The sequence below is a fragment of the Thermobia domestica genome, chromosome 7 (assembly GCF_964235325.1).
Source record: "Thermobia domestica chromosome 7, izTheDome1.hap1.1, whole genome shotgun sequence".
NCBI lineage: Eukaryota > Metazoa > Arthropoda > Insecta > Zygentoma > Lepismatidae > Thermobia > Thermobia domestica.
In genome coordinates, this window is record NC_137460.1 from 139,493,584 (window position 1) to 139,502,171 (window position 8,588).

At 37.6% G+C, this 8,588-nt stretch overlaps 1 non-coding gene across 1 annotated transcript; it reads left to right on the forward strand.

The window, feature by feature from the left end:
* The first annotated feature begins 1,149 nt into the window (after positions 1-1,149).
* On the forward strand, positions 1,150-1,224 carry TRNAR-UCG (transfer RNA arginine (anticodon UCG)). Its single transcript has one exon. It is a non-coding gene; the product is annotated as a tRNA-Arg (tRNA).
* Positions 1,225-8,588: the final 7,364 nt, after the last annotated feature.

Here is an 8,588-nt window from a genome sequence, read left to right on the forward strand (position 1 = left end):
ATTTATTTCCAGCAAGACACCTTCATAGCATTGTAGTGCAGTGGAATATTATATTTTACCAGTTTTGTCAATGAAACCACAGTTCTTACACAATAGTTATTTCGTTTTTAAATGGTATTTAATTTAACGTTTGTTACAACATTCTTAATATTTGTAATTTTAAATTTAGTTCTGTCAGAGACTCGCACCCTTAGATTAGGAGTCACTGCTCTAGGGACTACTTAAAAACTTTGAATTTACACCTACATAGGATTTGTGACGTGGGGTACCACTAAGAAAAATTTTTGAAAATTCACGAAAAGATAAGGAATTGGGGTTATAGTTATTTTAATAAGATACCCTTATCTCCGAAACGTATAGGACTTGGAACTTGAAATTTGGTATTTGGATTTCCAATTTAAAATAATTTAACACATGTTTCAGCATTTCATTTATATCTTAGTAATAAAGGGGAAGGAAAAGGTAAGAATAACAATTATTACTCATATAATAGCATATCGGTATCTCAGAATCTCTGAAAGTTACAAACATGAAATTTGGCTTTAGAACTTCTAATTTAAAACAAAATCTCTTGAAGACAGTAAACAGAACCACCCAATATTTTTCAATTAAAATTGAAACCAGAAGTTGTAGATATCTATCACTTAGTGTTATTTACGAGTGATTAGAGTGGAGATGGAATATATTCTAGAGACTCTTAATCGAATACAAACCGTGCCTATCTATTGCCGTTTGTCATATACACTATTTTCAAGAAAACTTTGCCACTCACCTCTCTTTGAAAAGGCCTGTGGTCCTACCTACAGTTAGAATTAAATCAAATAAATGTGAATTTTGTTTGGTCGATTAAGAAGTTTATTTAGAGCCACAGCATTATAATTTCCTTATGCGGTTGCAAGAATATCATCTTTCATAGCAGGGTGAGTGGTCAAGATTTCTTCAACAAAACTGAACAACGATGAACGTTAACACCGGAAGTGGTTCATTTCTAATAATTACGTTTGATTACAGGGTAAAAGAAGAGATGATACCTGTTTTAAGAACACTAACTCGTTTTTTTTAAAAAAAAAATCTTCTCGCTGTCTCTTATACGTCATGTTCTATGTATATTACATTGAACCTGGAAGTCATACTGGATTACCAGGGTGTGGCCCCGCGTAGCGTAGTCGCTAACGCTCTCGCCTTCGGTGCGAGCGGTCCCGGGTTCGATTCCCGGTGGGGTCACTCGGTCGAAAAAGTGTAAAACGCTTTTTCAGGCCAGCCACCCTGAATGAGGTTTTCCTGGGTTTTCCTCATTCACACCAGGCAAATGCTGGGGTGGTACCTAACTTATAGGTCCCAGGTCGCCTCCTTCCCTCCCCAATCCTTTCTTCCTTCCCTTTCCCCGGATTGTGTGCTCGCCGAGGGACGTCATCCCTCAAATCGTGACGGGCTAAATGGCCTTAGATGCCGAAAGCCCAGAAATCTAAATCCTAAATCCTAAATCCTGGATTACCAGGGTGTCTATCGGTTACGAAAAGGATTAAAGAAAGTCACGAAATCAGAAAACGGTCATGGAAGTCAAGAAAAAGTCACAAAATTTTGCTTTAGGGTCACGATTCATTTTATCTGTACAAATATAAGTACATACTTGTAAGTGTTGTTCTATAAAATGTCAAAATTCACCACCAAAAACGTCTATTGTTTTAGACGCTATCAAATAACAAGTAAAGCACGCTTCTATCGCGTGCGTGAAAATTGGCCCAAGTCACACTCAAATTCGCTTTTGATAATGTTACTAAATGTAATGGTTTGTTAAAGAAAAGGTAATGAAATTTCATTTTGGAATTTTAGTAGGCACCTTGTCACTTCTGATTTTATTAGAGTGTTATGGAAAGACAAAATGTATTCTTGAGATGCTCAGTCAATTGTCGATAACAGCTTCTCGCTATCTATTACAGCTTTCGCTCCACAATAATGAAAAGTAAACCAAAAATTCTTGATTTCTATCGGTTCTAGTTTTATCAAAGTGTTAAGAATAGAAATGAAAGGTGTTCTTGAAATCTTTAAGTCGATTTCCCAAAATTGCTTCTCGCTATATATTACCGTTTTTCCCCATTCAATGTTAAATGGGAACTTGTTTATTTCTGCCACTTTCTATTTCAATACAGTATTAAGGATGGAGTTGAAAGGTATTCTTGGGATGCTAAATCGACTGCCTGAAACAGTTTCTTGCTATCTATTACCATTTTTGGTTTACATGATCAACGTTTAAGCAAAAATGGTTGATTTCTACCATTCCTTGTTTCTGATCCACAACCTCCTATTTTATGATCCTCTACTAACGAACTCCTTCCAGATAATTACGTTAGCTATCAATTGAAAAAAAAAAATCTAATTCAGTTTCGTTCAAGAGTTTCGTGCGGAGTAACGGACGAGATGGACCAAAGCACTAACTGGACAATATTATTATAAATGTTACTCTGTAATGCCAATAATTAGATACCGTACATATTTCAGCGTTTTTGATTGTGATCTAGAAGGGAAGAAAAGGTTTTGGAAGAGAATAGAGGTTGATATTACAATTATTATTATACTAAGATTTTTATATCTCAGAATCCCGTAAAGTTGAAGACATGAAACGTGGTATTTCAACTGAAATTGGTATGCTTCCAGATATATAATGTGCAAGGCCATAGGCCGAACAAACGCGGTGGCCTGGGAGCAAAGCCCCCAGGTATTTCAACTGAAATTCAGTATACTTGCAGGTGTGTAAGGTGGGAGTCCGTAAGGCGAGCAAACACTGATGATTGCAGGTTTGAGATGCAAAGCGTTATGCCGAACAAATCTGCGGGTCTGAGGGCAAAGCCTTCAGCGAGACGAAGACTTGTATTGAATAAACTCTGGTGAAGATATTAAGGAGACTCACACAATATTTTCTTAATTAATAATGAAATAGGAAGTGATAGTAGATTTATACCACTCCCGGTGTTAGTAGCGGGATTGGATTGGTGACACAATTATATTCTTGTGATGATTAACTGATTGCAGGAAACTGCGTCTTGCTACCTACTTCCGTATAGAGGTTGATATCTACCTGTTCCAGTTTTAGTAGAGGGTGAAGGATGAAGATGAAGTGTATTCTTAGTCGATTGTAGAAAACCGGGTTACGGTTTCTGCTCTGCAGTGATCAACGTTAAAACCGGAAAGGGTTGATGTCTGCCACATCCGGTTTTAGTATAGGGTAGGAATGGAGATGAGAACAAACGGTTAATCGATTATAGAAAACAGTGTTTTGTTACCTATTACAGTTTTTCTTCCATAGTAATCAACGTTAAAAACAGGAAATTGTTAATCGCTACCACTTCCTGTTTTAGTTGTAGGTTAAGAACAGAGATAATATGCATTCTTAGGATTTTCAGAAACAGCTTCTAGATTTCTACTAACGTCTTTTGCTCTACAGTGATCAATCTTAAACCGGAAGTCGTCGTATCTGCCACTTCCAGTTCAAGAGTCACCTCTATTAATTTTCAAACATTTTTCCCTATATAATTATGTAACACTTGGTTTAATTCCAACTAAACTTGATTCATATATGTCTTACAATCTGGAAAGAAATACTCGGGAGAGTAAGGAACCCCTAGCATCCCAAGGAGTGGGGAAAGGAGAGCTGACATTTTAAAATAATTGTAATGATCGATATTAGTGTTGAATCCATAGTTTTCGGGTCAGTCGCTGATATGAATAATGACTTTTTCCATGTCTTTTAAGTTTATCCCTGAAGAATCAGGAAGAGTGACATTTTAAAAGTAATCGAAAATGACGGATATTAAAGGCGAATCCATAGTTCTCATTAGTGTTAAGACGAATAGTGGTACTTTTGATAAAATTTAAAAAAGAAGGTAGAATGCAACTTTTGAATTTAATTAATGCAAACTTTTGCATTAATAAAAGCTAGACTATTTGCCATCCAAAGTTGTAGGTGCGACTGTAGAGTTTATTATTATTATTATTATTATTATTATTATTATTATTATTATTATTATTATTATTATTATTATTATTATTATTATTATTATTATTATTATTATTAAAGTATACCTTTTAAATAGCACCGCGACATGGCAGGGAGAGAGAGTGAGATATTTCTGGCCTTTTCAACATATTCTTAAGTGTTTATAAAGATTTTATTAAAATTTCCTTATAGTTTTAATTAATGTTGGTTTCTTATATTGCAAGTACACACAACTTGTAAAATGTGAATACAATTTAATTTTTAAGAGACTCAAAAATGGTGACGCCATTTCCGATGTTCTAATAGCTAGCACGCGCACCTTTCGTGCATGTAGTAACACGTTCCATTCCCAATGGGAGTCTCTTACAAAATTTGGACGATTACTGGGTTTGAGTTTTATCATAATCTTTGAGTCTACGTCTCATATACCTCGATGTAGAAATGGAATCCTAAACTGAAATAATTAACTAATTCGAAACAGATGAGAGTACAAAACTCTAGGTTTCGACAGAAAACTAGCACAAAAATTTGGAATAGAAAAAGTATCAAGTATCCAGTGATCCCATCAGGGAAAGGATGGGAACATGACATAAGACCATAAAACACATTATTGAAATGGCAGTCAGTGATGACTATAGAGGTGGCTCTTGGGTCTAGAGCTTCGAAATTCCCTCTAGGGCATTTCCCAAGCGTGCTCAATCCGAGTTACCAGAATTTTCATAGTACTATATTCACCCATCGTTTATTCAATCCCCCCGCATTGGAAAATCTGAAATGAACATTGTCTCCTATTTTGCTCAATAGGTATTACATGCACTTTTGCAGTACTGCTTTTCACCTATAGTGTAATGAAATTCTTCCACGAGAAAATCTGTAATTAACAATCAGGCACGTAACCAAGGGGGGATCTGGTTGGTCCGGACCCCCCTTCGAGACCACAAATGAAAAAATTAAGGAAGGATAAAACAAAACGAAATGAGAAAAAGAAGGCTCAGCGTTAAAAATTAAAAAGAAAACTACAGGAAGCTTTTGCTTACTCTTTCTTATGAGGAGATCTGTATTACTAGCAATATGGTGGCGAAGTAAGCGAGGTATTCTGGAAGGGTCAGGGAATTTGAAAACTCAAGAAAAGTTATGGAATTCTCAGAATTCCTGCTACTAGTCAGGAGGATTTCAAGCTTTCGAAAGCGTAAGTATCGTTGTGTAACAGCATGGACATTTTTAATCATAACTTTTCGTCATCGCATCCTTGCAATATCAAACATGGTATTTCAAGGACAATTTTCTGTTGCTCCTTTAACCTGTCATTTGGAACTGACAGTAATTGACGGAATAATAAAAACAAAAAATTATGTTGAAAGAAAGTTCTGTTAGCATTTGATTCAACAGAGGAAGGAACGCATGTATTGTAGAACTAGTTGAATATACTCATGCTTCGCACAAAGGCTGTATTTGAAAGTCAACGCCTGTGGGAGTATCACTATTGATCTCAGCGACCGCGAAGATTATGATTTTGATACTAATATCGGTCATTTTGGATTACTTTTATATGTCTTGGTATCTCACCCTTCCTCCGGTGAACTCGGTCCGGAGCCGAATAGCGTGAATTTGGAAGTTAATGCGACTGGAGTTTCACCATTGATTTCAGCGACCGCGAAAATATGAATTCGACACTAATAGCTTAAGAGGTAGAGCGTTGGCTTCGCATTCGGGAAGTCGTGGCTTTGAATGCCGCTGCCTATCATCCTGACTGAAGTTTTCCAGTGTTTCCCTTAGTCCTACCAGGCAAATGCCGGGATGGCACCTACTAAACAGGCCCTGGGCGATACCTTCCCAAATCCTTTCCATTGTTAATGTTGTTGGATATTCAATGTAAAATGCCCTCTGAGCTGCATCTGGTGATTGTTTAATAAATAAATAAATAAATATCGGTCATTTTCTACTACTTTTACAATTCCCGACAAACACCCCCCTGAGACCCCCTGATTCGAATTTCGACAAAACGTTTAACTCTGGTCTGGAACCTGGACCAAGGTATTTGTGACTAAAATTTGGTAACTCTCGGTCAATTTGTCTGGTTCCGAAGCTGGTTCCGGTAAACGCCCGCTGAGACACCACTGTTTGGAAATTTAAAAAAAAAAAACGCTTCGTCTTGATCTGGGGCTTGGGCGAAGGTACCCATGACCATAATTTGGTAACTCTCGGTCCACTCGTCTGGTCTCCAGGCCGCACACAGACAGACAAACACACAAACTCTTTATTTTATTTAAATTAGAAGATAGTTTAGAAGACTGTATTCAGTATGTACCTTTTATAATAATTGAGGTCATAACGAAAGGAAAATTGTTATATTTGAATAAACAGGAGAAGAACGTAAATATTTCAAAATCTTTTTCAATATATTTGTTTTTATTATTTTGCTCGAAATTTTTCATAGTTTGTTATTAAAATACTTGCCAACATATCCTCATTTTATTGTCCTAACAAACCAATATGTTGATACTAAAGTAGTTCAAATTGATCGAGGTACTGGGCCTTCAGAATTTCATGACACTCCCCATCCAACAGCGTTACGAAATCCTAGCTAAACGAACCAATGGATGTTCCAGTAAAATAGTTTCGTGTGATCGAGCCCCTTTTGTGATGACCACAGTATTTCATGTCACGGACCCTCCTTCCACGAAATCCTGGCTACGTACCTGCAACACTGTCAGTAGCTACGTCCTCGACTAATATACATTTACAAATATAAATTATTTTCGTGTTTTTTCAACAGTTAACCAATTTAAATCCGTATTATAATTCAAAGTACTTATCATATTTCTATCGCAAAATAAGAATATGTAGTTAACTTCTTAAATACTTCGCTCCGCAGGAACCAGTTCAGCGCGTGCAACAAGCAAAAACAACATGTTTGGCGTCTCACAAATGACAAAGAACAAAAAAGAAAAGCAAAAGCAGCACAGCAGTGCCTTATCGCAATCAGAGCTGACAACATTGTTTCGGTCGTCACTTACACCAATAGACCTACAAGCGGTGTACAAGAGTTATACAGTTACAATATACGTTCTGCCACAGTAGCGCTACACGCGGAATGTGCACGAACTACAAATGAATATGTTTCTTACAAGTATCAGTCACTGTTGTACCCTCTTGACATTCTACACATCCTCTTTTCTCCCACCTTTTGACTTTGACAAGCAGAAGTACCAGGCTTTCCGAGTTCACAACAATAAACTGTTTGTAGAGAGTACGGTTTCAGTTCTTCGAATGACTCTGCGCGCGAAGAGCAAGGGTGATGATCGGGCAAACAAATACGGCAGCGAGAAACACCCGGTTGCAACTTTAAATGTGAAATTCAAATATAGAGCCTTGACAATGCCGTGAGGATATATATATATATATATATATATATATATATATATATATATATATATATATATATATATATATAGAGAGAGAGAGAGAGAGAGAGAGAGAGAGAGAGAGAGGGAGAGAGAGAGGTTGTTTAGTCTACATTTCGCCAATTTAGACTTATCTAAAAATTTAGATGAATGCATGGCGCTAGGTCCGTAAGTGCTCGATGTGTTTTCCTTGGTTTCTAACAATAGCCCGACAGCGTAATTTCCAGTTTAGTAGGCTTCTCTAAAGAACTGGAATTGGTAATCTTGTCACATTCCCTTTGCACAGCTTTCCAAAATCCTTCCACAGGTGTTTTCCCGAAGCCCGCTTCAGCAATCCAAGTCCACAATTGTACATAAGACTTACATCTGGAGATTTAACAGGGATCTCATTGAAATGATCACCTGTATACCACTTGCCTCTTCCATCTCCCTGGAGAATGCGTGGCAGGATCGTAAGGTATGTGATGACGCCTTGTTCATGTGAATGGGCACCAGATTGGCGTCATTTCCGTACATTGTTGGAATCTCATGTTCGTAGATCGGCCGCATGATCTGCTCCTGAAAATACTGCGAATTTATTTGCTGTTCTTTGCCACCCTACGAATCTTCAATTTACTTCGGTAACAGTAGCCACTAACGACCATGAACCCTTTTGGGAAGAATTCTTTACAGACACGGACCCACCTCCTTATGTTCTTGGCGCATTTATCTTGGTACATCATGACTCTTGGTTTGCCGCAGTCGGAAAAGTAAATCCATGCTTCATCGAGCGTTAGGACGTACATCCACGTTTGTTTCACAGATGCCGTTTGCACAGCTTCCGGGCGTTATATTTTCGTTCCTTTTGGTGGGCATCTGTGAGAAGATGGCCGCGAGCTTTCATGACTTTTTCCAACTAGAGTTGATGGTGTAATGTCCGGCTCACAGTCCCCAAAGACACGTAAGGACGATTGTGTTGCCAGTTTTTCTTGCATTGCCATTTTGCGACGTTTCCTTCGCATGCTGGAGGTGGCCTTGGTGAATTCCCGCTTCGTAGACAACATCGTTGGTGATCCAGATGGTGGAGCTTCATTACCCTTGTACTTTTTAATATCATTTATTATTCTACTTAAACTGATGTTGCAACCATTCTTCTTGCACTGTTTTCTAATGACAGAAACACTAAGATGGTCCTCATAAAGAACCTTAAC